This window comes from Xenopus laevis, chromosome 3S (assembly GCF_017654675.1).
Source record: "Xenopus laevis strain J_2021 chromosome 3S, Xenopus_laevis_v10.1, whole genome shotgun sequence".
Taxonomy (NCBI): Eukaryota; Metazoa; Chordata; class Amphibia; order Anura; family Pipidae; genus Xenopus; species Xenopus laevis.
Window position 1 is genome coordinate 120,467,717 of NC_054376.1, and position 21,495 is coordinate 120,489,211.

The following is a 21,495-nucleotide window of genomic DNA, read 5'->3' on the forward strand; positions in this document are numbered from 1 at the left end:
AAGTCACGGGCGATGGGTGCCCCACCGGCCTTCGATAGCTCAGCTGGTAGAGCGGAGGACTGTAGGTGTGATCGAGCAATCCTTAGGTCGCTGGTTCGATTCCGGCTCGAAGGACGCTTTGTTTTCCAATGCGAGCCTAAGAAGGAGATGAGTGGCATTTCAGGAAAGCTCTTTCTGCACCATGTGGCTGAGGACGAATGCTGAGGACACCACACCCCGTCAAGCGCTAAGCGCGATTAGACGCTTCCTTCTTTTCTGGCCCATTATCCAACCACGACACCACATGAGCCACTCACGTGCCTCCCAACAAATGGATACTATTGCAGGTTTGGGCCACCTTTCATTACGACTAACAAGAATGGTGACAACCAATGGCACCCCCCCACACACACACGCACACACGCACTGTTGAGGGCACCACACTTCGAGGGTGTAGCTTCTGCCCTCTAAAAGGAGACACTATGCATCCGATTCTTTGCAGTCAGTCAATTGCAGGGACCTTTCTTGTCCCTTTGCTACCTTATGTTGGAAACATTAGCTGCATGTCTTAGAAGCAACGTAAAGGAAGAGAATCACCCAAAGGACGGCAATCAGCAGAGTGGCGCAGCGGAAGCGTGCTGGGCCCATAACCCAGAGGTCGATGGATCGAAACCATCCTCTGCTAAAACTTTTTGCCAGGCAGAAGAAGAAAAAAAAAACCCACAATGTGGGGTCTATGTCCATTGTCAAGAACGAAGAAGGGAGAGTTTTGAGTCAAATGGGTTTGCGGCCGTAGGATGCATTTCTCAAAAAAATGTGTTATTCCCCAAGGATTGCCTCCACAAATGAGGCCTCTAATTTTAGCTACTTAAGACATAAGGGAAGATGTATTTTTCCGGCGAGGCAGCCACCCCCCCTCGCCTCCGAAGGCTGACAGGACATAAACCATGTTGGGAAAAGTTATTGCCCACCCCCACCCCCATACAATGCACAGCGCAGCAAGAATACCTGCGCGTGCCAGCTGCGATTAGCAGAGTGGCGCAGCGGAAGCGTGCTGGGCCCATAACCCAGAGGTCGATGGATCGAAACCATTCTCTGCTAGATTTTTTTTTTTTGGGAGGGGGGCAGGCCGGGAAAAAAAAAAACGCCCTCGAAACTGGGTTTAAATCCTTTGTCTAGAGCAAATGAAGGAGGTTTTCAGTCAAAGGGTGGCAGGCCTCTTGATTTCTAGCGACACAGATTGTCAATGCTTTGAAAGACACCATTATGAAGTGGCAAAGGAAATGAATAGGAAGCAAGGGCAGAAATCATGTGCGCTTCTTTCGCGGTGGGGTGACCGCCATCAGAGCAGGGGTTGCAAAGAAATTCAAACAACAGCACAGCAGGCCCCATGTATTCAATTGGCAGATGGAGCTCCCAGCCAGCACTTAATCCTCCTGGTATTGCTAGAACCTTTGCTTGCAGAAGAACAGTCGCCATGTATACTTGTTCGAGTCTTGGATTGCACAGAAGCAGCAGGGAAAAAGACGTCCCTGGGTGGGCTCGAACCACCAACCTTTCGGTTAACAGCCGAACGCGCTAACCGATTGCGCCACAGAGACGACGCTTGCCACCGGCCACCAGGTGTCGCCTTAAGCGCGTGGAAACGCCAGAGTTTTCCATCTTCAGGCATTTGTCTGCTCTAAACATGGAACCATATATTAGTCACCGAGGATTGCCACTACAAATGAGGCCTCTAAAAGCCTCTTTGTATTCTTAGCGTCTTTGGATTCCAGAGAGCCGGAAGGGAGAGGACTTCTGTTGCCCCTTCGCTCCCTTGTATCGGAAACCCAAGCTGTATCTTAGAAGTAAGCTATCGACGTCTTTTTTTTTCAGATGGTAGAGCGTGCTACCTAGACATTCCCCCTCTATACTTAACGCCGCCAGTGTCCGCAAACATTATTTGAAGGGAAACATTCTGCTCCAAAATACGTGACCTGCACGTTAAAGCAGCGGCCTTAAAGACCCGCCGGTGGAGATGCTGGGGATTGAACCCAAGACCTCATACATGCAAAGCATGCGCTCTACCACTGAGCTACACCCCCACCGCCGGCGTTTGAGCCCCGTTTTGCTTATGGCCTCAAACATGAGCACAATCTCTGCGGCTCACTCTTCAAAAGAGCCGGGGAAGCCTAAGTCATTATGATCCATCTATCTGTCAGAAGCAGACGGCAGAGGCGCTTATGAAGGCTGGCCTCCACCCTCACAACGGCTGGCTTTCACAGTCAGGATGGCCGAGCGGTCTAAGGCGCTGCGTTCAGGTCGCAGTCTCCCCTGGAGGCGTGGGTTCGAATCCCACTTCTGACACGGAACTTCTTTGCTGCCAAACACGAATCTGGACTTTCAGACCAAATGAATTCCTTACAATCAAAGAGGAGACTTGCGCTTTCCCGTCCATCGATCCAAGCGCGACTCCTTTTGCGATATTGCCGTTCCTCCCAGATAACGGATACCGTTGTAAATTCGGGCGAGCCTTCGTAATTCCTGGTGCCCAAATGTGAATTTCCAAGAATGGTTAAAACAAACCCTTACCCCCCCCTCTACCGCATGCTTCCTGTGGCCTAACGGAAAGGCCATTAAAAGCGGCGGAGGAACGAGCGACGCAGTGCCCGGATAGCTCAGTCGGTAGAGCATCAGACTTTTAATCTGAGGGTCCAGGGTTCAAGTCCCTGTTCGGGCGACGCGGCCTTTTCTGAAGTGACGTGTAAAGCCTTCAGTTAGGTTGAAAATAAACACACGTCCGTCAAGTTTAACCTTTTAACTCTTTTTCACCTGCCTAACTGCCAGTGTGTTCCGGGAAGCTTTTCCCAAGGGACACCCCAGGAAATCAGAAACCGCAGGCATGCTTCCGAGTGCCTTTTTGCTCTTCTGGAAGTGAGGTCGGTCCCATTGGTTCCCAAAAGCGGCCCGGGAGGAAGATCTTTCTCAGTCGGAGCCCTGCTTAGCAGGGCCGATCTTCCGTATAGCGCCTTCGCCAACGTGTGGCTACATTCGTGTCCCAGAGCCTACTTAAATTGGTCCCAAAAGCCACCGACGGCTCCGCGGCCCCACCTGCCGAAACCCGGGATCGAACCAGGGACCTTTAGATCTTCAGTCTAACGCTCTCCCAACTGAGCTATTTCGGCACCGGGTGCGCCACCCTGTAGCAGCTGAACAATTGAAGTCCACCAAGTCACGGGCGATGGGTGCCCCACCGGCCTTCGATAGCTCAGCTGGTAGAGCGGAGGACTGTAGGTGTGATCGAGCAATCCTTAGGTCGCTGGTTCGATTCCGGCTCGAAGGACGCTTTGTTTTCCAATGCGAGCCTAAGAAGGAGATGAGTGGCATTTCAGGAAAGCTCTTTCTGCACCATGTGGCTGAGGACGAATGCTGAGGACACCACACCCCGTCAAGCGCTAAGCGCGATTAGACGCTTCCTTCTTTTCTGGCCCATTATCCAACCACGACACCACATGAGCCACTCACGTGCCTCCCAACAAATGGATACTATTGCAGGTTTGGGCCACCTTTCATTACGACTAACAAGAATGGTGACAACCAATGGCACCCCCCCACACACACACGCACACACGCACTGTTGAGGGCACCACACTTCGAGGGTGTAGCTTCTGCCCTCTAAAAGGAGACACTATGCATCCGATTCTTTGCAGTCAGTCAATTGCAGGGACCTTTCTTGTCCCTTTGCTACCTTATGTTGGAAACATTAGCTGCATGTCTTAGAAGCAACGTAAAGGAAGAGAATCACCCAAAGGACGGCAATCAGCAGAGTGGCGCAGCGGAAGCGTGCTGGGCCCATAACCCAGAGGTCGATGGATCGAAACCATCCTCTGCTAAAACTTTTTGCCAGGCAGAAGAAGAAAAAAAAAAACCCACAATGTGGGGTCTATGTCCATTGTCAAGAACGAAGAAGGGAGAGTTTTGAGTCAAATGGGTTTGCGGCCGTAGGATGCATTTCTCAAAAAAATGTGTTATTCCCCAAGGATTGCCTCCACAAATGAGGCCTCTAATTTTAGCTACTTAAGACATAAGGGAAGATGTATTTTTCCGGCGAGGCAGCCACCCCCCCTCGCCTCCGAAGGCTGACAGGACATAAACCATGTTGGGAAAAGTTATTGCCCACCCCCACCCCCATACAATGCACAGCGCAGCAAGAATACCTGCGCGTGCCAGCTGCGATTAGCAGAGTGGCGCAGCGGAAGCGTGCTGGGCCCATAACCCAGAGGTCGATGGATCGAAACCATTCTCTGCTAGATTTTTTTTTTTTGGGAGGGGGGCAGGCCGGGAAAAAAAAAAACGCCCTCGAAACTGGGTTTAAATCCTTTGTCTAGAGCAAATGAAGGAGGTTTTCAGTCAAAGGGTGGCAGGCCTCTTGATTTCTAGCGACACAGATTGTCAATGCTTTGAAAGACACCATTATGAAGTGGCAAAGGAAATGAATAGGAAGCAAGGGCAGAAATCATGTGCGCTTCTTTCGCGGTGGGGTGACCGCCATCAGAGCAGGGGTTGCAAAGAAATTCAAACAACAGCACAGCAGGCCCCATGTATTCAATTGGCAGATGGAGCTCCCAGCCAGCACTTAATCCTCCTGGTATTGCTAGAACCTTTGCTTGCAGAAGAACAGTCGCCATGTATACTTGTTCGAGTCTTGGATTGCACAGAAGCAGCAGGGAAAAAGACGTCCCTGGGTGGGCTCGAACCACCAACCTTTCGGTTAACAGCCGAACGCGCTAACCGATTGCGCCACAGAGACGACGCTTGCCACCGGCCACCAGGTGTCGCCTTAAGCGCGTGGAAACGCCAGAGTTTTCCATCTTCAGGCATTTGTCTGCTCTAAACATGGAACCATATATTAGTCACCGAGGATTGCCACTACAAATGAGGCCTCTAAAAGCCTCTTTGTATTCTTAGCGTCTTTGGATTCCAGAGAGCCGGAAGGGAGAGGACTTCTGTTGCCCCTTCGCTCCCTTGTATCGGAAACCCAAGCTGTATCTTAGAAGTAAGCTATCGACGTCTTTTTTTTTCAGATGGTAGAGCGTGCTACCTAGACATTCCCCCTCTATACTTAACGCCGCCAGTGTCCGCAAACATTATTTGAAGGGAAACATTCTGCTCCAAAATACGTGACCTGCACGTTAAAGCAGCGGCCTTAAAGACCCGCCGGTGGAGATGCTGGGGATTGAACCCAAGACCTCATACATGCAAAGCATGCGCTCTACCACTGAGCTACACCCCCACCGCCGGCGTTTGAGCCCCGTTTTGCTTATGGCCTCAAACATGAGCACAATCTCTGCGGCTCACTCTTCAAAAGAGCCGGGGAAGCCTAAGTCATTATGATCCATCTATCTGTCAGAAGCAGACGGCAGAGGCGCTTATGAAGGCTGGCCTCCACCCTCACAACGGCTGGCTTTCACAGTCAGGATGGCCGAGCGGTCTAAGGCGCTGCGTTCAGGTCGCAGTCTCCCCTGGAGGCGTGGGTTCGAATCCCACTTCTGACACGGAACTTCTTTGCTGCCAAACACGAATCTGGACTTTCAGACCAAATGAATTCCTTACAATCAAAGAGGAGACTTGCGCTTTCCCGTCCATCGATCCAAGCGCGACTCCTTTTGCGATATTGCCGTTCCTCCCAGATAACGGATACCGTTGTAAATTCGGGCGAGCCTTCGTAATTCCTGGTGCCCAAATGTGAATTTCCAAGAATGGTTAAAACAAACCCTTACCCCCCCCTCTACCGCATGCTTCCTGTGGCCTAACGGAAAGGCCATTAAAAGCGGCGGAGGAACGAGCGACGCAGTGCCCGGATAGCTCAGTCGGTAGAGCATCAGACTTTTAATCTGAGGGTCCAGGGTTCAAGTCCCTGTTCGGGCGACGCGGCCTTTTCTGAAGTGACGTGTAAAGCCTTCAGTTAGGTTGAAAATAAACACACGTCCGTCAAGTTTAACCTTTTAACTCTTTTTCACCTGCCTAACTGCCAGTGTGTTCCGGGAAGCTTTTCCCAAGGGACACCCCAGGAAATCAGAAACCGCAGGCATGCTTCCGAGTGCCTTTTTGCTCTTCTGGAAGTGAGGTCGGTCCCATTGGTTCCCAAAAGCGGCCCGGGAGGAAGATCTTTCTCAGTCGGAGCCCTGCTTAGCAGGGCCGATCTTCCGTATAGCGCCTTCGCCAACGTGTGGCTACATTCGTGTCCCAGAGCCTACTTAAATTGGTCCCAAAAGCCACCGACGGCTCCGCGGCCCCACCTGCCGAAACCCGGGATCGAACCAGGGACCTTTAGATCTTCAGTCTAACGCTCTCCCAACTGAGCTATTTCGGCACCGGGTGCGCCACCCTGTAGCAGCTGAACAATTGAAGTCCACCAAGTCACGGGCGATGGGTGCCCCACCGGCCTTCGATAGCTCAGCTGGTAGAGCGGAGGACTGTAGGTGTGATCGAGCAATCCTTAGGTCGCTGGTTCGATTCCGGCTCGAAGGACGCTTTGTTTTCCAATGCGAGCCTAAGAAGGAGATGAGTGGCATTTCAGGAAAGCTCTTTCTGCACCATGTGGCTGAGGACGAATGCTGAGGACACCACACCCCGTCAAGCGCTAAGCGCGATTAGACGCTTCCTTCTTTTCTGGCCCATTATCCAACCACGACACCACATGAGCCACTCACGTGCCTCCCAACAAATGGATACTATTGCAGGTTTGGGCCACCTTTCATTACGACTAACAAGAATGGTGACAACCAATGGCACCCCCCCACACACACACGCACACACGCACTGTTGAGGGCACCACACTTCGAGGGTGTAGCTTCTGCCCTCTAAAAGGAGACACTATGCATCCGATTCTTTGCAGTCAGTCAATTGCAGGGACCTTTCTTGTCCCTTTGCTACCTTATGTTGGAAACATTAGCTGCATGTCTTAGAAGCAACGTAAAGGAAGAGAATCACCCAAAGGACGGCAATCAGCAGAGTGGCGCAGCGGAAGCGTGCTGGGCCCATAACCCAGAGGTCGATGGATCGAAACCATCCTCTGCTAAAACTTTTTGCCAGGCAGAAGAAGAAAAAAAAAACCCACAATGTGGGGTCTATGTCCATTGTCAAGAACGAAGAAGGGAGAGTTTTGAGTCAAATGGGTTTGCGGCCGTAGGATGCATTTCTCAAAAAAATGTGTTATTCCCCAAGGATTGCCTCCACAAATGAGGCCTCTAATTTTAGCTACTTAAGACATAAGGGAAGATGTATTTTTCCGGCGAGGCAGCCACCCCCCCTCGCCTCCGAAGGCTGACAGGACATAAACCATGTTGGGAAAAGTTATTGCCCACCCCCACCCCCATACAATGCACAGCGCAGCAAGAATACCTGCGCGTGCCAGCTGCGATTAGCAGAGTGGCGCAGCGGAAGCGTGCTGGGCCCATAACCCAGAGGTCGATGGATCGAAACCATTCTCTGCTAGATTTTTTTTTTTTGGGAGGGGGGCAGGCCGGGAAAAAAAAAAACGCCCTCGAAACTGGGTTTAAATCCTTTGTCTAGAGCAAATGAAGGAGGTTTTCAGTCAAAGGGTGGCAGGCCTCTTGATTTCTAGCGACACAGATTGTCAATGCTTTGAAAGACACCATTATGAAGTGGCAAAGGAAATGAATAGGAAGCAAGGGCAGAAATCATGTGCGCTTCTTTCGCGGTGGGGTGACCGCCATCAGAGCAGGGGTTGCAAAGAAATTCAAACAACAGCACAGCAGGCCCCATGTATTCAATTGGCAGATGGAGCTCCCAGCCAGCACTTAATCCTCCTGGTATTGCTAGAACCTTTGCTTGCAGAAGAACAGTCGCCATGTATACTTGTTCGAGTCTTGGATTGCACAGAAGCAGCAGGGAAAAAGACGTCCCTGGGTGGGCTCGAACCACCAACCTTTCGGTTAACAGCCGAACGCGCTAACCGATTGCGCCACAGAGACGACGCTTGCCACCGGCCACCAGGTGTCGCCTTAAGCGCGTGGAAACGCCAGAGTTTTCCATCTTCAGGCATTTGTCTGCTCTAAACATGGAACCATATATTAGTCACCGAGGATTGCCACTACAAATGAGGCCTCTAAAAGCCTCTTTGTATTCTTAGCGTCTTTGGATTCCAGAGAGCCGGAAGGGAGAGGACTTCTGTTGCCCCTTCGCTCCCTTGTATCGGAAACCCAAGCTGTATCTTAGAAGTAAGCTATCGACGTCTTTTTTTTTCAGATGGTAGAGCGTGCTACCTAGACATTCCCCCTCTATACTTAACGCCGCCAGTGTCCGCAAACATTATTTGAAGGGAAACATTCTGCTCCAAAATACGTGACCTGCACGTTAAAGCAGCGGCCTTAAAGACCCGCCGGTGGAGATGCTGGGGATTGAACCCAAGACCTCATACATGCAAAGCATGCGCTCTACCACTGAGCTACACCCCCACCGCCGGCGTTTGAGCCCCGTTTTGCTTATGGCCTCAAACATGAGCACAATCTCTGCGGCTCACTCTTCAAAAGAGCCGGGGAAGCCTAAGTCATTATGATCCATCTATCTGTCAGAAGCAGACGGCAGAGGCGCTTATGAAGGCTGGCCTCCACCCTCACAACGGCTGGCTTTCACAGTCAGGATGGCCGAGCGGTCTAAGGCGCTGCGTTCAGGTCGCAGTCTCCCCTGGAGGCGTGGGTTCGAATCCCACTTCTGACACGGAACTTCTTTGCTGCCAAACACGAATCTGGACTTTCAGACCAAATGAATTCCTTACAATCAAAGAGGAGACTTGCGCTTTCCCGTCCATCGATCCAAGCGCGACTCCTTTTGCGATATTGCCGTTCCTCCCAGATAACGGATACCGTTGTAAATTCGGGCGAGCCTTCGTAATTCCTGGTGCCCAAATGTGAATTTCCAAGAATGGTTAAAACAAACCCTTACCCCCCCCCTCTACCGCATGCTTCCTGTGGCCTAACGGAAAGGCCATTAAAAGCGGCGGAGGAACGAGCGACGCAGTGCCCGGATAGCTCAGTCGGTAGAGCATCAGACTTTTAATCTGAGGGTCCAGGGTTCAAGTCCCTGTTCGGGCGACGCGGCCTTTTCTGAAGTGACGTGTAAAGCCTTCAGTTAGGTTGAAAATAAACACACGTCCGTCAAGTTTAACCTTTTAACTCTTTTTCACCTGCCTAACTGCCAGTGTGTTCCGGGAAGCTTTTCCCAAGGGACACCCCAGGAAATCAGAAACCGCAGGCATGCTTCCGAGTGCCTTTTTGCTCTTCTGGAAGTGAGGTCGGTCCCATTGGTTCCCAAAAGCGGCCCGGGAGGAAGATCTTTCTCAGTCGGAGCCCTGCTTAGCAGGGCCGATCTTCCGTATAGCGCCTTCGCCAACGTGTGGCTACATTCGTGTCCCAGAGCCTACTTAAATTGGTCCCAAAAGCCACCGACGGCTCCGCGGCCCCACCTGCCGAAACCCGGGATCGAACCAGGGACCTTTAGATCTTCAGTCTAACGCTCTCCCAACTGAGCTATTTCGGCACCGGGTGCGCCACCCTGTAGCAGCTGAACAATTGAAGTCCACCAAGTCACGGGCGATGGGTGCCCCACCGGCCTTCGATAGCTCAGCTGGTAGAGCGGAGGACTGTAGGTGTGATCGAGCAATCCTTAGGTCGCTGGTTCGATTCCGGCTCGAAGGACGCTTTGTTTTCCAATGCGAGCCTAAGAAGGAGATGAGTGGCATTTCAGGAAAGCTCTTTCTGCACCATGTGGCTGAGGACGAATGCTGAGGACACCACACCCCGTCAAGCGCTAAGCGCGATTAGACGCTTCCTTCTTTTCTGGCCCATTATCCAACCACGACACCACATGAGCCACTCACGTGCCTCCCAACAAATGGATACTATTGCAGGTTTGGGCCACCTTTCATTACGACTAACAAGAATGGTGACAACCAATGGCACCCCCCCACACACACACGCACACACGCACTGTTGAGGGCACCACACTTCGAGGGTGTAGCTTCTGCCCTCTAAAAGGAGACACTATGCATCCGATTCTTTGCAGTCAGTCAATTGCAGGGACCTTTCTTGTCCCTTTGCTACCTTATGTTGGAAACATTAGCTGCATGTCTTAGAAGCAACGTAAAGGAAGAGAATCACCCAAAGGACGGCAATCAGCAGAGTGGCGCAGCGGAAGCGTGCTGGGCCCATAACCCAGAGGTCGATGGATCGAAACCATCCTCTGCTAAAACTTTTTGCCAGGCAGAAGAAGAAAAAAAAAACCCACAATGTGGGGTCTATGTCCATTGTCAAGAACGAAGAAGGGAGAGTTTTGAGTCAAATGGGTTTGCGGCCGTAGGATGCATTTCTCAAAAAAATGTGTTATTCCCCAAGGATTGCCTCCACAAATGAGGCCTCTAATTTTAGCTACTTAAGACATAAGGGAAGATGTATTTTTCCGGCGAGGCAGCCACCCCCCCTCGCCTCCGAAGGCTGACAGGACATAAACCATGTTGGGAAAAGTTATTGCCCACCCCCACCCCCATACAATGCACAGCGCAGCAAGAATACCTGCGCGTGCCAGCTGCGATTAGCAGAGTGGCGCAGCGGAAGCGTGCTGGGCCCATAACCCAGAGGTCGATGGATCGAAACCATTCTCTGCTAGATTTTTTTTTTTTGGGAGGGGGGCAGGCCGGGAAAAAAAAAAACGCCCTCGAAACTGGGTTTAAATCCTTTGTCTAGAGCAAATGAAGGAGGTTTTCAGTCAAAGGGTGGCAGGCCTCTTGATTTCTAGCGACACAGATTGTCAATGCTTTGAAAGACACCATTATGAAGTGGCAAAGGAAATGAATAGGAAGCAAGGGCAGAAATCATGTGCGCTTCTTTCGCGGTGGGGTGACCGCCATCAGAGCAGGGGTTGCAAAGAAATTCAAACAACAGCACAGCAGGCCCCATGTATTCAATTGGCAGATGGAGCTCCCAGCCAGCACTTAATCCTCCTGGTATTGCTAGAACCTTTGCTTGCAGAAGAACAGTCGCCATGTATACTTGTTCGAGTCTTGGATTGCACAGAAGCAGCAGGGAAAAAGACGTCCCTGGGTGGGCTCGAACCACCAACCTTTCGGTTAACAGCCGAACGCGCTAACCGATTGCGCCACAGAGACGACGCTTGCCACCGGCCACCAGGTGTCGCCTTAAGCGCGTGGAAACGCCAGAGTTTTCCATCTTCAGGCATTTGTCTGCTCTAAACATGGAACCATATATTAGTCACCGAGGATTGCCACTACAAATGAGGCCTCTAAAAGCCTCTTTGTATTCTTAGCGTCTTTGGATTCCAGAGAGCCGGAAGGGAGAGGACTTCTGTTGCCCCTTCGCTCCCTTGTATCGGAAACCCAAGCTGTATCTTAGAAGTAAGCTATCGACGTCTTTTTTTTTCAGATGGTAGAGCGTGCTACCTAGACATTCCCCCTCTATACTTAACGCCGCCAGTGTCCGCAAACATTATTTGAAGGGAAACATTCTGCTCCAAAATACGTGACCTGCACGTTAAAGCAGCGGCCTTAAAGACCCGCCGGTGGAGATGCTGGGGATTGAACCCAAGACCTCATACATGCAAAGCATGCGCTCTACCACTGAGCTACACCCCCACCGCCGGCGTTTGAGCCCCGTTTTGCTTATGGCCTCAAACATGAGCACAATCTCTGCGGCTCACTCTTCAAAAGAGCCGGGGAAGCCTAAGTCATTATGATCCATCTATCTGTCAGAAGCAGACGGCAGAGGCGCTTATGAAGGCTGGCCTCCACCCTCACAACGGCTGGCTTTCACAGTCAGGATGGCCGAGCGGTCTAAGGCGCTGCGTTCAGGTCGCAGTCTCCCCTGGAGGCGTGGGTTCGAATCCCACTTCTGACACGGAACTTCTTTGCTGCCAAACACGAATCTGGACTTTCAGACCAAATGAATTCCTTACAATCAAAGAGGAGACTTGCGCTTTCCCGTCCATCGATCCAAGCGCGACTCCTTTTGCGATATTGCCGTTCCTCCCAGATAACGGATACCGTTGTAAATTCGGGCGAGCCTTCGTAATTCCTGGTGCCCAAATGTGAATTTCCAAGAATGGTTAAAACAAACCCTTACCCCCCCCTCTACCGCATGCTTCCTGTGGCCTAACGGAAAGGCCATTAAAAGCGGCGGAGGAACGAGCGACGCAGTGCCCGGATAGCTCAGTCGGTAGAGCATCAGACTTTTAATCTGAGGGTCCAGGGTTCAAGTCCCTGTTCGGGCGACGCGGCCTTTTCTGAAGTGACGTGTAAAGCCTTCAGTTAGGTTGAAAATAAACACACGTCCGTCAAGTTTAACCTTTTAACTCTTTTTCACCTGCCTAACTGCCAGTGTGTTCCGGGAAGCTTTTCCCAAGGGACACCCCAGGAAATCAGAAACCGCAGGCATGCTTCCGAGTGCCTTTTTGCTCTTCTGGAAGTGAGGTCGGTCCCATTGGTTCCCAAAAGCGGCCCGGGAGGAAGATCTTTCTCAGTCGGAGCCCTGCTTAGCAGGGCCGATCTTCCGTATAGCGCCTTCGCCAACGTGTGGCTACATTCGTGTCCCAGAGCCTACTTAAATTGGTCCCAAAAGCCACCGACGGCTCCGCGGCCCCACCTGCCGAAACCCGGGATCGAACCAGGGACCTTTAGATCTTCAGTCTAACGCTCTCCCAACTGAGCTATTTCGGCACCGGGTGCGCCACCCTGTAGCAGCTGAACAATTGAAGTCCACCAAGTCACGGGCGATGGGTGCCCCACCGGCCTTCGATAGCTCAGCTGGTAGAGCGGAGGACTGTAGGTGTGATCGAGCAATCCTTAGGTCGCTGGTTCGATTCCGGCTCGAAGGACGCTTTGTTTTCCAATGCGAGCCTAAGAAGGAGATGAGTGGCATTTCAGGAAAGCTCTTTCTGCACCATGTGGCTGAGGACGAATGCTGAGGACACCACACCCCGTCAAGCGCTAAGCGCGATTAGACGCTTCCTTCTTTTCTGGCCCATTATCCAACCACGACACCACATGAGCCACTCACGTGCCTCCCAACAAATGGATACTATTGCAGGTTTGGGCCACCTTTCATTACGACTAACAAGAATGGTGACAACCAATGGCACCCCCCCACACACACACGCACACACGCACTGTTGAGGGCACCACACTTCGAGGGTGTAGCTTCTGCCCTCTAAAAGGAGACACTATGCATCCGATTCTTTGCAGTCAGTCAATTGCAGGGACCTTTCTTGTCCCTTTGCTACCTTATGTTGGAAACATTAGCTGCATGTCTTAGAAGCAACGTAAAGGAAGAGAATCACCCAAAGGACGGCAATCAGCAGAGTGGCGCAGCGGAAGCGTGCTGGGCCCATAACCCAGAGGTCGATGGATCGAAACCATCCTCTGCTAAAACTTTTTGCCAGGCAGAAGAAGAAAAAAAAAACCCACAATGTGGGGTCTATGTCCATTGTCAAGAACGAAGAAGGGAGAGTTTTGAGTCAAATGGGTTTGCGGCCGTAGGATGCATTTCTCAAAAAAATGTGTTATTCCCCAAGGATTGCCTCCACAAATGAGGCCTCTAATTTTAGCTACTTAAGACATAAGGGAAGATGTATTTTTCCGGCGAGGCAGCCACCCCCCCTCGCCTCCGAAGGCTGACAGGACATAAACCATGTTGGGAAAAGTTATTGCCCACCCCCACCCCCATACAATGCACAGCGCAGCAAGAATACCTGCGCGTGCCAGCTGCGATTAGCAGAGTGGCGCAGCGGAAGCGTGCTGGGCCCATAACCCAGAGGTCGATGGATCGAAACCATTCTCTGCTAGATTTTTTTTTTTTGGGAGGGGGGCAGGCCGGGAAAAAAAAAAACGCCCTCGAAACTGGGTTTAAATCCTTTGTCTAGAGCAAATGAAGGAGGTTTTCAGTCAAAGGGTGGCAGGCCTCTTGATTTCTAGCGACACAGATTGTCAATGCTTTGAAAGACACCATTATGAAGTGGCAAAGGAAATGAATAGGAAGCAAGGGCAGAAATCATGTGCGCTTCTTTCGCGGTGGGGTGACCGCCATCAGAGCAGGGGTTGCAAAGAAATTCAAACAACAGCACAGCAGGCCCCATGTATTCAATTGGCAGATGGAGCTCCCAGCCAGCACTTAATCCTCCTGGTATTGCTAGAACCTTTGCTTGCAGAAGAACAGTCGCCATGTATACTTGTTCGAGTCTTGGATTGCACAGAAGCAGCAGGGAAAAAGACGTCCCTGGGTGGGCTCGAACCACCAACCTTTCGGTTAACAGCCGAACGCGCTAACCGATTGCGCCACAGAGACGACGCTTGCCACCGGCCACCAGGTGTCGCCTTAAGCGCGTGGAAACGCCAGAGTTTTCCATCTTCAGGCATTTGTCTGCTCTAAACATGGAACCATATATTAGTCACCGAGGATTGCCACTACAAATGAGGCCTCTAAAAGCCTCTTTGTATTCTTAGCGTCTTTGGATTCCAGAGAGCCGGAAGGGAGAGGACTTCTGTTGCCCCTTCGCTCCCTTGTATCGGAAACCCAAGCTGTATGTTAGAAGTAAGCTATCGACGTCTTTTTTTTTCAGATGGTAGAGCGTGCTACCTAGACATTCCCCCTCTATACTTAACGCCGCCAGTGTCCGCAAACATTATTTGAAGGGAAACATTCTGCTCCAAAATACGTGACCTGCACGTTAAAGCAGCGGCCTTAAAGACCCGCCGGTGGAGATGCTGGGGATTGAACCCAAGACCTCATACATGCAAAGCATGCGCTCTACCACTGAGCTACACCCCCACCGCCGGCGTTTGAGCCCCGTTTTGCTTATGGCCTCAAACATGAGCACAATCTCTGCGGCTCACTCTTCAAAAGAGCCGGGGAAGCCTAAGTCATTATGATCCATCTATCTGTCAGAAGCAGACGGCAGAGGCGCTTATGAAGGCTGGCCTCCACCCTCACAACGGCTGGCTTTCACAGTCAGGATGGCCGAGCGGTCTAAGGCGCTGCGTTCAGGTCGCAGTCTCCCCTGGAGGCGTGGGTTCGAATCCCACTTCTGACACGGAACTTCTTTGCTGCCAAACACGAATCTGGACTTTCAGACCAAATGAATTCCTTACAATCAAAGAGGAGACTTGCGCTTTCCCGTCCATCGATCCAAGCGCGACTCCTTTTGCGATATTGCCGTTCCTCCCAGATAACGGATACCGTTGTAAATTCGGGCGAGCCTTCGTAATTCCTGGTGCCCAAATGTGAATTTCCAAGAATGGTTAAAACAAACCCTTACCCCCCCCTCTACCGCATGCTTCCTGTGGCCTAACGGAAAGGCCATTAAAAGCGGCGGAGGAACGAGCGACGCAGTGCCCGGATAGCTCAGTCGGTAGAGCATCAGACTTTTAATCTGAGGGTCCAGGGTTCAAGTCCCTGTTCGGGCGACGCGGCCTTTTCTGAAGTGACGTGTAAAGCCTTCAGTTAGGTTGAAAATAAACACACGTCCGTCAAGTTTAACCTTTTAACTCTTTTTCACCTGCCTAACTGCCAGTGTGTTCCGGGAAGCTTTTCCCAAGGGACACCCCAGGAAATCAGAAACCGCAGGCATGCTTCCGAGTGCCTTTTTGCTCTTCTGGAAGTGAGGTCGGTCCCATTGGTTCCCAAAAGCGGCCCGGGAGGAAGATCTTTCTCAGTCGGAGCCCTGCTTAGCAGGGCCGATCTTCCGTATAGCGCCTTCGCCAACGTGTGGCTACATTCGTGTCCCAGAGCCTACTTAAATTGGTCCCAAAAGCCACCGACGGCTCCGCGGCCCCACCTGCCGAAACCCGGGATCGAACCAGGGACCTTTAGATCTTCAGTCTAACGCTCTCCCAACTGAGCTATTTCGGCACCGGGTGCGCCACCCTGTAGCAGCTGAACAATTGAAGTCCACCAAGTCACGGGCGATGGGTGCCCCACCGGCCTTCGATAGCTCAGCTGGTAGAGCGGAGGACTGTAGGTGTGATCGAGCAATCCTTAGGTCGCTGGTTCGATTCCGGCTCGAAGGACGCTTTGTTTTCCAATGCGAGCCTAAGAAGGAGATGAGTGGCATTTCAGGAAAGCTCTTTCTGCACCATGTGGCTGAGGACGAATGCTGAGGACACCACACCCCGTCAAGCGCTAAGCGCGATTAGACGCTTCCTTCTTTTCTGGCCCATTATCCAACCACGACACCACATGAGCCACTCACGTGCCTCCCAACAAATGGATACTATTGCAGGTTTGGGCCACCTTTCATTACGACTAACAAGAATGGTGACAACCAATGGCACCCCCCCACACACACACGCACACACGCACTGTTGAGGGCACCACACTTCGAGGGTGTAGCTTCTGCCCTCTAAAAGGAGACACTATGCATCCGATTCTTTGCAGTCAGTCAATTGCAGGGACCTTTCTTGTCCCTTTGCTACCTTATGTTGGAAACATTAGCTGCATGTCTTAGAAGCAACGTAAAGGAAGAGAATCACCCAAAGGACGGCAATCAGCAGAGTGGCGCAGCGGAAGCGTGCTGGGCCCATAACCCAGAGGTCGATGGATCGAAACCATCCTCTGCTAAAACTTTTTGCCAGGCAGAAGAAGAAAAAAAAAACCCACAATGTGGGGTCTATGTCCATTGTCAAGAACGAAGAAGGGAGAGTTTTGAGTCAAATGGGTTTGCGGCCGTAGGATGCATTTCTCAAAAAAATGTGTTATTCCCCAAGGATTGCCTCCACAAATGAGGCCTCTAATTTTAGCTACTTAAGACATAAGGGAAGATGTATTTTTCCGGCGAGGCAGCCACCCCCCCTCGCCTCCGAAGGCTGACAGGACATAAACCATGTTGGGAAAAGTTATTGCCCACCCCCACCCCCATACAATGCACAGCGCAGCAAGAATACCTGCGCGTGCCAGCTGCGATTAGCAGAGTGGCGCAGCGGAAGCGTGCTGGGCCCATAACCCAGAGGTCGATGGATCGAAACCATTCTCTGCTAGATTTTTTTTTTTGGGAGGGGGGCAGGCCGGGAAAAAAAAAAACGCCCTCGAAACTGGGTTTAAATCCTTTGTCTAGAGCAAATGAAGGAGGTTTTCAGTCAAAGGGTGGCAGGCCTCTTGATTTCTAGCGACACAGATTGTCAATGCTTTGAAAGACACCATTATGAAGTGGCAAAGGAAATGAATAGGAAGCAAGGGCAGAAATCATGTGCGCTTCTTTCGCGGTGGGGTGACCGCCATCAGAGCAGGGGTTGCAAAGAAATTCAAACAACAGCACAGCAGGCCCCATGTATTCAATTGGCAGATGGAGCTCCCAGCCAGCACTTAATCCTCCTGGTATTGCTAGAACCTTTGCTTGCAGAAGAACAGTCGCCATGTATACTTGTTCGAGTCTTGGATTGCACAGAAGCAGCAGGGAAAAAGACGTCCCTGGGTGGGCTCGAACCACCAACCTTTCGGTTAACAGCCGAACGCGCTAACCGATTGCGCCACAGAGACGACGCTTGCCACCGGCCACCAGGTGTCGCCTTAAGCGCGTGGAAACGCCAGAGTTTTCCATCTTCAGGCATTTGTCTGCTCTAAACATGGAACCATATATTAGTCACCGAGGATTGCCACTACAAATGAGGCCTCTAAAAGCCTCTTTGTATTCTTAGCGTCTTTGGATTCCAGAGAGCCGGAAGGGAGAGGACTTCTGTTGCCCCTTCGCTCCCTTGTATCGGAAACCCAAGCTGTATCTTAGAAGTAAGCTATCGACGTCTTTTTTTTTCAGATGGTAGAGCGTGCTACCTAGACATTCCCCCTCTATACTTAACGCCGCCAGTGTCCGCAAACATTATTTGAAGGGAAACATTCTGCTCCAAAATACGTGACCTGCACGTTAAAGCAGCGGCCTTAAAGACCCGCCGGTGGAGATGCTGGGGATTGAACCCAAGACCTCATACATGCAAAGCATGCGCTCTACCACTGAGCTACACCCCCACCGCCGGCGTTTGAGCCCCGTTTTGCTTATGGCCTCAAACATGAGCACAATCTCTGCGGCTCACTCTTCAAAAGAGCCGGGGAAGCCTAAGTCATTATGATCCATCTATCTGTCAGAAGCAGACGGCAGAGGCGCTTATGAAGGCTGGCCTCCACCCTCACAACGGCTGGCTTTCACAGTCAGGATGGCCGAGCGGTCTAAGGCGCTGCGTTCAGGTCGCAGTCTCCCCTGGAGGCGTGGGTTCGAATCCCACTTCTGACACGGAACTTCTTTGCTGCCAAACACGAATCTGGACTTTCAGACCAAATGAATTCCTTACAATCAAAGAGGAGACTTGCGCTTTCCCGTCCATCGATCCAAGCGCGACTCCTTTTGCGATATTGCCGTTCCTCCCAGATAACGGATACCGTTGTAAATTCGGGCGAGCCTTCGTAATTCCTGGTGCCCAAATGTGAATTTCCAAGAATGGTTAAAACAAACCCTTACCCCCCCCTCTACCGCATGCTTCCTGTGGCCTAACGGAAAGGCCATTAAAAGCGGCGGAGGAACGAGCGACGCAGTGCCCGGATAGCTCAGTCGGTAGAGCATCAGACTTTTAATCTGAGGGTCCAGGGTTCAAGTCCCTGTTCGGGCGACGCGGCCTTTTCTGAAGTGACGTGTAAAGCCTTCAGTTAGGTTGAAAATAAACACACGTCCGTCAAGTTTAACCTTTTAACTCTTTTTCACCTGCCTAACTGCCAGTGTGTTCCGGGAAGCTTTTCCCAAGGGACACCCCAGGAAATCAGAAACCGCAGGCATGCTTCCGAGTGCCTTTTTGCTCTTCTGGAAGTGAGGTCGGTCCCATTGGTTCCCAAAAGCGGCCCGGGAGGAAGATCTTTCTCAGTCGGAGCCCTGCTTAGCAGGGCCGATCTTCCGTATAGCGCCTTCGCCAACGTGTGGCTACATTCGTGTCCCAGAGCCTACTTAAATTGGTCCCAAAAGCCACCGACGGCTCCGCGGCCCCACCTGCCGAAACCCGGGATCGAACCAGGGACCTTTAGATCTTCAGTCTAACGCTCTCCCAACTGAGCTATTTCGGCACCGGGTGCGCCACCCTGTAGCAGCTGAACAATTGAAGTCCACCAAGTCACGGGCGATGGGTGCCCCACCGGCCTTCGATAGCTCAGCTGGTAGAGCGGAGGACTGTAGGTGTGATCGAGCAATCCTTAGGTCGCTGGTTCGATTCCGGCTCGAAGGACGCTTTGTTTTCCAATGCGAGCCTAAGAAGGAGATGAGTGGCATTTCAGGAAAGCTCTTTCTGCACCATGTGGCTGAGGACGAATGCTGAGGACACCACACCCCGTCAAGCGCTAAGCGCGATTAGACGCTTCCTTCTTTTCTGGCCCATTATCCAACCACGACACCACATGAGCCACTCACGTGCCTCCCAACAAATGGATACTATTGCAGGTTTGGGCCACCTTTCATTACGACTAACAAGAATGGTGACAACCAATGGCACCCCCCCACACACACACGCACACACGCACTGTTGAGGGCACCACACTTCGAGGGTGTAGCTTCTGCCCTCTAAAAGGAGACACTATGCATCCGATTCTTTGCAGTCAGTCAATTGCAGGGACCTTTCTTGTCCCTTTGCTACCTTATGTTGGAAACATTAGCTGCATGTCTTAGAAGCAACGTAAAGGAAGAGAATCACCCAAAGGACGGCAATCAGCAGAGTGGCGCAGCGGAAGCGTGCTGGGCCCATAACCCAGAGGTCGATGGATCGAAACCATCCTCTGCTAAAACTTTTTGCCAGGCAGAAGAAGAAAAAAAAAACCCACAATGTGGGGTCTATGTCCATTGTCAAGAACGAAGAAGGGAGAGTTTTGAGTCAAATGGGTTTGCGGCCGTAGGATGCATTTCTCAAAAAAATGTGTTATTCCCCAAGGATTGCCTCCACAAATGAGGCCTCTAATTTTAGCTACTTAAGACATAAGGGAAGATGTATTTTTCCGGCGAGGCAGCCACCCCCCCTCGCCTCCGAAGGCTGACAGGACATAAACCATGTTGGGAAAAGTTATTGCCCACCCCCACCCCCATACAATGCACAGCGCAGCAAGAATACCTGCGCGTGCCAGCTGCGATTAGCAGAGTGGCGCAGCGGAAGCGTGCTGGGCCCATAACCCAGAGGTCGATGGATCGAAACCATTCTCTGCTAGATTTTTTTTTTTTGGGAGGGGGGCAGGCCGGGAAAAAAAAAACGCCCTCGAAACTGGGTTTAAATCCTTTGTCTAGAGCAAATGAAGGAGGTTTTCAGTCAAAGGGTGGCAGGCCTCTTGATTTCTAGCGACACAGATTGTCAATGCTTTGAAAGACACCATTATGAAGTGGCAAAGGAAATGAATAGGAAGCAAGGGCAGAAATCATGTGCGCTTCTTTCGCGGTGGGGTGACCGCCATCAGAGCAGGGGTTGCAAAGAAATTCAAACAACAGCACAGCAGGCCCCATGTATTCAATTGGCAGATGGAGCTCCCAGCCAGCACTTAATCCTCCTGGTATTGCTAGAACCTTTGCTTGCAGAAGAACAGTCGCCATGTATACTTGTTCGAGTCTTGGATTGCACAGAAGCAGCAGGGAAAAAGACGTCCCTGGGTGGGCTCGAACCACCAACCTTTCGGTTAACAGCCGAACGCGCTAACCGATTGCGCCACAGAGACGACGCTTGCCACCGGCCACCAGGTGTCGCCTTAAGCGCGTGGAAACGCCAGAGTTTTCCATCTTCAGGCATTTGTCTGCTCTAAACATGGAACCATATATTAGTCACCGAGGATTGCCACTACAAATGAGGCCTCTAAAAGCCTCTTTGTATTCTTAGCGTCTTTGGATTCCAGAGAGCCGGAAGGGAGAGGACTTCTGTTGCCCCTTCGCTCCCTTGTATCGGAAACCCAAGCTGTATGTTAGAAGTAAGCTATCGACGTCTTTTTTTTTCAGATGGTAGAGCGTGCTACCTAGACATTCCCCCTCTATACTTAACGCCGCCAGTGTCCGCAAACATTATTTGAAGGGAAACATTCTGCTCCAAAATACGTGACCTGCACGTTAAAGCAGCGGCCTTAAAGACCCGCCGGTGGAGATGCTGGGGATTGAACCCAAGACCTCATACATGCAAAGCATGCGCTCTACCACTGAGCTACACCCCCACCGCCGGCGTTTGAGCCCCGTTTTGCTTATGGCCTCAAACATGAGCACAATCTCTGCGGCTCACTCTTCAAAAGAGCCGGGGAAGCCTAAGTCATTATGATCCATCTATCTGTCAGAAGCAGACGGCAGAGGCGCTTATGAAGGCTGGCCTCCACCCTCACAACGGCTGGCTTTCACAGTCAGGATGGCCGAGCGGTCTAAGGCGCTGCGTTCAGGTCGCAGTCTCCCCTGGAGGCGTGGGTTCGAATCCCACTTCTGACACGGAACTTCTTTGCTGCCAAACACGAATCTGGACTTTCAGACCAAATG

General features: G+C 51.6%; 54 non-coding genes across 54 annotated transcripts; 34 read left to right on the forward strand and 20 right to left on the reverse strand.

Moving 5' to 3' along the window:
- The first annotated feature begins 28 nt into the window (after positions 1 to 28).
- On the forward strand, positions 29 to 114 carry trnay-gua. The gene is given in 2 exon segments: positions 29 to 65; positions 79 to 114. It is a non-coding gene; the product is annotated as a tRNA-Tyr (tRNA).
- A 478-nt stretch (positions 115 to 592) lies between these two features.
- Positions 593 to 664, forward strand: trnam-cau. Its single transcript has one exon. It is a non-coding gene; the product is annotated as a tRNA-Met (tRNA).
- Positions 665 to 1,008: 344 nt separating this feature from the next.
- trnam-cau lies at positions 1,009 to 1,080 on the forward strand. Its single transcript has one exon. It is a non-coding gene; the product is annotated as a tRNA-Met (tRNA).
- A 426-nt stretch (positions 1,081 to 1,506) lies between these two features.
- On the reverse strand, positions 1,507 to 1,580 carry trnan-guu. The gene has a single exon. It is a non-coding gene; the product is annotated as a tRNA-Asn (tRNA).
- A 411-nt stretch (positions 1,581 to 1,991) lies between these two features.
- On the reverse strand, positions 1,992 to 2,063 carry trnaa-ugc. Its single transcript has one exon. It is a non-coding gene; the product is annotated as a tRNA-Ala (tRNA).
- Positions 2,064 to 2,242: 179 nt separating this feature from the next.
- On the forward strand, positions 2,243 to 2,325 carry trnal-cag. Its single transcript has one exon. It is a non-coding gene; the product is annotated as a tRNA-Leu (tRNA).
- Positions 2,326 to 2,625: 300 nt separating this feature from the next.
- trnak-uuu lies at positions 2,626 to 2,698 on the forward strand. The gene has a single exon. It is a non-coding gene; the product is annotated as a tRNA-Lys (tRNA).
- A 372-nt stretch (positions 2,699 to 3,070) lies between these two features.
- Positions 3,071 to 3,143, reverse strand: trnaf-gaa. The gene has a single exon. It is a non-coding gene; the product is annotated as a tRNA-Phe (tRNA).
- A 72-nt stretch (positions 3,144 to 3,215) lies between these two features.
- On the forward strand, positions 3,216 to 3,301 carry trnay-gua. Its single transcript is given in 2 exon segments — positions 3,216 to 3,252; positions 3,266 to 3,301. It is a non-coding gene; the product is annotated as a tRNA-Tyr (tRNA).
- Positions 3,302 to 3,779: 478 nt separating this feature from the next.
- On the forward strand, positions 3,780 to 3,851 carry trnam-cau. Its single transcript has one exon. It is a non-coding gene; the product is annotated as a tRNA-Met (tRNA).
- Positions 3,852 to 4,196: 345 nt separating this feature from the next.
- On the forward strand, positions 4,197 to 4,268 carry trnam-cau. Its single transcript has one exon. It is a non-coding gene; the product is annotated as a tRNA-Met (tRNA).
- A 426-nt stretch (positions 4,269 to 4,694) lies between these two features.
- trnan-guu lies at positions 4,695 to 4,768 on the reverse strand. Its single transcript has one exon. It is a non-coding gene; the product is annotated as a tRNA-Asn (tRNA).
- A 411-nt stretch (positions 4,769 to 5,179) lies between these two features.
- trnaa-ugc lies at positions 5,180 to 5,251 on the reverse strand. The gene has a single exon. It is a non-coding gene; the product is annotated as a tRNA-Ala (tRNA).
- Positions 5,252 to 5,430: 179 nt separating this feature from the next.
- Positions 5,431 to 5,513, forward strand: trnal-cag. The gene has a single exon. It is a non-coding gene; the product is annotated as a tRNA-Leu (tRNA).
- A 300-nt stretch (positions 5,514 to 5,813) lies between these two features.
- trnak-uuu lies at positions 5,814 to 5,886 on the forward strand. The gene has a single exon. It is a non-coding gene; the product is annotated as a tRNA-Lys (tRNA).
- A 372-nt stretch (positions 5,887 to 6,258) lies between these two features.
- trnaf-gaa lies at positions 6,259 to 6,331 on the reverse strand. Its single transcript has one exon. It is a non-coding gene; the product is annotated as a tRNA-Phe (tRNA).
- A 72-nt stretch (positions 6,332 to 6,403) lies between these two features.
- On the forward strand, positions 6,404 to 6,489 carry trnay-gua. The gene is given in 2 exon segments: positions 6,404 to 6,440; positions 6,454 to 6,489. It is a non-coding gene; the product is annotated as a tRNA-Tyr (tRNA).
- A 478-nt stretch (positions 6,490 to 6,967) lies between these two features.
- On the forward strand, positions 6,968 to 7,039 carry trnam-cau. Its single transcript has one exon. It is a non-coding gene; the product is annotated as a tRNA-Met (tRNA).
- A 344-nt stretch (positions 7,040 to 7,383) lies between these two features.
- On the forward strand, positions 7,384 to 7,455 carry trnam-cau. Its single transcript has one exon. It is a non-coding gene; the product is annotated as a tRNA-Met (tRNA).
- A 426-nt stretch (positions 7,456 to 7,881) lies between these two features.
- On the reverse strand, positions 7,882 to 7,955 carry trnan-guu. Its single transcript has one exon. It is a non-coding gene; the product is annotated as a tRNA-Asn (tRNA).
- Positions 7,956 to 8,366: 411 nt separating this feature from the next.
- Positions 8,367 to 8,438, reverse strand: trnaa-ugc. The gene has a single exon. It is a non-coding gene; the product is annotated as a tRNA-Ala (tRNA).
- A 179-nt stretch (positions 8,439 to 8,617) lies between these two features.
- On the forward strand, positions 8,618 to 8,700 carry trnal-cag. The gene has a single exon. It is a non-coding gene; the product is annotated as a tRNA-Leu (tRNA).
- Positions 8,701 to 9,001: 301 nt separating this feature from the next.
- On the forward strand, positions 9,002 to 9,074 carry trnak-uuu. The gene has a single exon. It is a non-coding gene; the product is annotated as a tRNA-Lys (tRNA).
- A 372-nt stretch (positions 9,075 to 9,446) lies between these two features.
- On the reverse strand, positions 9,447 to 9,519 carry trnaf-gaa. Its single transcript has one exon. It is a non-coding gene; the product is annotated as a tRNA-Phe (tRNA).
- A 72-nt stretch (positions 9,520 to 9,591) lies between these two features.
- Positions 9,592 to 9,677, forward strand: trnay-gua. Its single transcript is given in 2 exon segments — positions 9,592 to 9,628; positions 9,642 to 9,677. It is a non-coding gene; the product is annotated as a tRNA-Tyr (tRNA).
- Positions 9,678 to 10,155: 478 nt separating this feature from the next.
- Positions 10,156 to 10,227, forward strand: trnam-cau. The gene has a single exon. It is a non-coding gene; the product is annotated as a tRNA-Met (tRNA).
- A 344-nt stretch (positions 10,228 to 10,571) lies between these two features.
- Positions 10,572 to 10,643, forward strand: trnam-cau. Its single transcript has one exon. It is a non-coding gene; the product is annotated as a tRNA-Met (tRNA).
- A 426-nt stretch (positions 10,644 to 11,069) lies between these two features.
- Positions 11,070 to 11,143, reverse strand: trnan-guu. Its single transcript has one exon. It is a non-coding gene; the product is annotated as a tRNA-Asn (tRNA).
- Positions 11,144 to 11,554: 411 nt separating this feature from the next.
- trnaa-ugc lies at positions 11,555 to 11,626 on the reverse strand. The gene has a single exon. It is a non-coding gene; the product is annotated as a tRNA-Ala (tRNA).
- Positions 11,627 to 11,805: 179 nt separating this feature from the next.
- Positions 11,806 to 11,888, forward strand: trnal-cag. Its single transcript has one exon. It is a non-coding gene; the product is annotated as a tRNA-Leu (tRNA).
- A 300-nt stretch (positions 11,889 to 12,188) lies between these two features.
- trnak-uuu lies at positions 12,189 to 12,261 on the forward strand. Its single transcript has one exon. It is a non-coding gene; the product is annotated as a tRNA-Lys (tRNA).
- A 372-nt stretch (positions 12,262 to 12,633) lies between these two features.
- On the reverse strand, positions 12,634 to 12,706 carry trnaf-gaa. Its single transcript has one exon. It is a non-coding gene; the product is annotated as a tRNA-Phe (tRNA).
- A 72-nt stretch (positions 12,707 to 12,778) lies between these two features.
- Positions 12,779 to 12,864, forward strand: trnay-gua. Its single transcript is given in 2 exon segments — positions 12,779 to 12,815; positions 12,829 to 12,864. It is a non-coding gene; the product is annotated as a tRNA-Tyr (tRNA).
- A 478-nt stretch (positions 12,865 to 13,342) lies between these two features.
- trnam-cau lies at positions 13,343 to 13,414 on the forward strand. The gene has a single exon. It is a non-coding gene; the product is annotated as a tRNA-Met (tRNA).
- A 344-nt stretch (positions 13,415 to 13,758) lies between these two features.
- Positions 13,759 to 13,830, forward strand: trnam-cau. Its single transcript has one exon. It is a non-coding gene; the product is annotated as a tRNA-Met (tRNA).
- Positions 13,831 to 14,256: 426 nt separating this feature from the next.
- trnan-guu lies at positions 14,257 to 14,330 on the reverse strand. The gene has a single exon. It is a non-coding gene; the product is annotated as a tRNA-Asn (tRNA).
- A 411-nt stretch (positions 14,331 to 14,741) lies between these two features.
- On the reverse strand, positions 14,742 to 14,813 carry trnaa-ugc. The gene has a single exon. It is a non-coding gene; the product is annotated as a tRNA-Ala (tRNA).
- Positions 14,814 to 14,992: 179 nt separating this feature from the next.
- trnal-cag lies at positions 14,993 to 15,075 on the forward strand. The gene has a single exon. It is a non-coding gene; the product is annotated as a tRNA-Leu (tRNA).
- A 300-nt stretch (positions 15,076 to 15,375) lies between these two features.
- On the forward strand, positions 15,376 to 15,448 carry trnak-uuu. The gene has a single exon. It is a non-coding gene; the product is annotated as a tRNA-Lys (tRNA).
- Positions 15,449 to 15,820: 372 nt separating this feature from the next.
- trnaf-gaa lies at positions 15,821 to 15,893 on the reverse strand. The gene has a single exon. It is a non-coding gene; the product is annotated as a tRNA-Phe (tRNA).
- Positions 15,894 to 15,965: 72 nt separating this feature from the next.
- On the forward strand, positions 15,966 to 16,051 carry trnay-gua. Its single transcript is given in 2 exon segments — positions 15,966 to 16,002; positions 16,016 to 16,051. It is a non-coding gene; the product is annotated as a tRNA-Tyr (tRNA).
- A 478-nt stretch (positions 16,052 to 16,529) lies between these two features.
- trnam-cau lies at positions 16,530 to 16,601 on the forward strand. Its single transcript has one exon. It is a non-coding gene; the product is annotated as a tRNA-Met (tRNA).
- Positions 16,602 to 16,945: 344 nt separating this feature from the next.
- Positions 16,946 to 17,017, forward strand: trnam-cau. The gene has a single exon. It is a non-coding gene; the product is annotated as a tRNA-Met (tRNA).
- A 425-nt stretch (positions 17,018 to 17,442) lies between these two features.
- trnan-guu lies at positions 17,443 to 17,516 on the reverse strand. Its single transcript has one exon. It is a non-coding gene; the product is annotated as a tRNA-Asn (tRNA).
- Positions 17,517 to 17,927: 411 nt separating this feature from the next.
- trnaa-ugc lies at positions 17,928 to 17,999 on the reverse strand. Its single transcript has one exon. It is a non-coding gene; the product is annotated as a tRNA-Ala (tRNA).
- A 179-nt stretch (positions 18,000 to 18,178) lies between these two features.
- trnal-cag lies at positions 18,179 to 18,261 on the forward strand. Its single transcript has one exon. It is a non-coding gene; the product is annotated as a tRNA-Leu (tRNA).
- A 300-nt stretch (positions 18,262 to 18,561) lies between these two features.
- trnak-uuu lies at positions 18,562 to 18,634 on the forward strand. The gene has a single exon. It is a non-coding gene; the product is annotated as a tRNA-Lys (tRNA).
- Positions 18,635 to 19,006: 372 nt separating this feature from the next.
- trnaf-gaa lies at positions 19,007 to 19,079 on the reverse strand. Its single transcript has one exon. It is a non-coding gene; the product is annotated as a tRNA-Phe (tRNA).
- A 72-nt stretch (positions 19,080 to 19,151) lies between these two features.
- On the forward strand, positions 19,152 to 19,237 carry trnay-gua. The gene is given in 2 exon segments: positions 19,152 to 19,188; positions 19,202 to 19,237. It is a non-coding gene; the product is annotated as a tRNA-Tyr (tRNA).
- A 478-nt stretch (positions 19,238 to 19,715) lies between these two features.
- On the forward strand, positions 19,716 to 19,787 carry trnam-cau. The gene has a single exon. It is a non-coding gene; the product is annotated as a tRNA-Met (tRNA).
- Positions 19,788 to 20,131: 344 nt separating this feature from the next.
- trnam-cau lies at positions 20,132 to 20,203 on the forward strand. Its single transcript has one exon. It is a non-coding gene; the product is annotated as a tRNA-Met (tRNA).
- A 425-nt stretch (positions 20,204 to 20,628) lies between these two features.
- Positions 20,629 to 20,702, reverse strand: trnan-guu. Its single transcript has one exon. It is a non-coding gene; the product is annotated as a tRNA-Asn (tRNA).
- Positions 20,703 to 21,113: 411 nt separating this feature from the next.
- On the reverse strand, positions 21,114 to 21,185 carry trnaa-ugc. Its single transcript has one exon. It is a non-coding gene; the product is annotated as a tRNA-Ala (tRNA).
- A 179-nt stretch (positions 21,186 to 21,364) lies between these two features.
- trnal-cag lies at positions 21,365 to 21,447 on the forward strand. The gene has a single exon. It is a non-coding gene; the product is annotated as a tRNA-Leu (tRNA).
- The last annotated feature ends 48 nt before the right edge of the window (positions 21,448 to 21,495 follow it).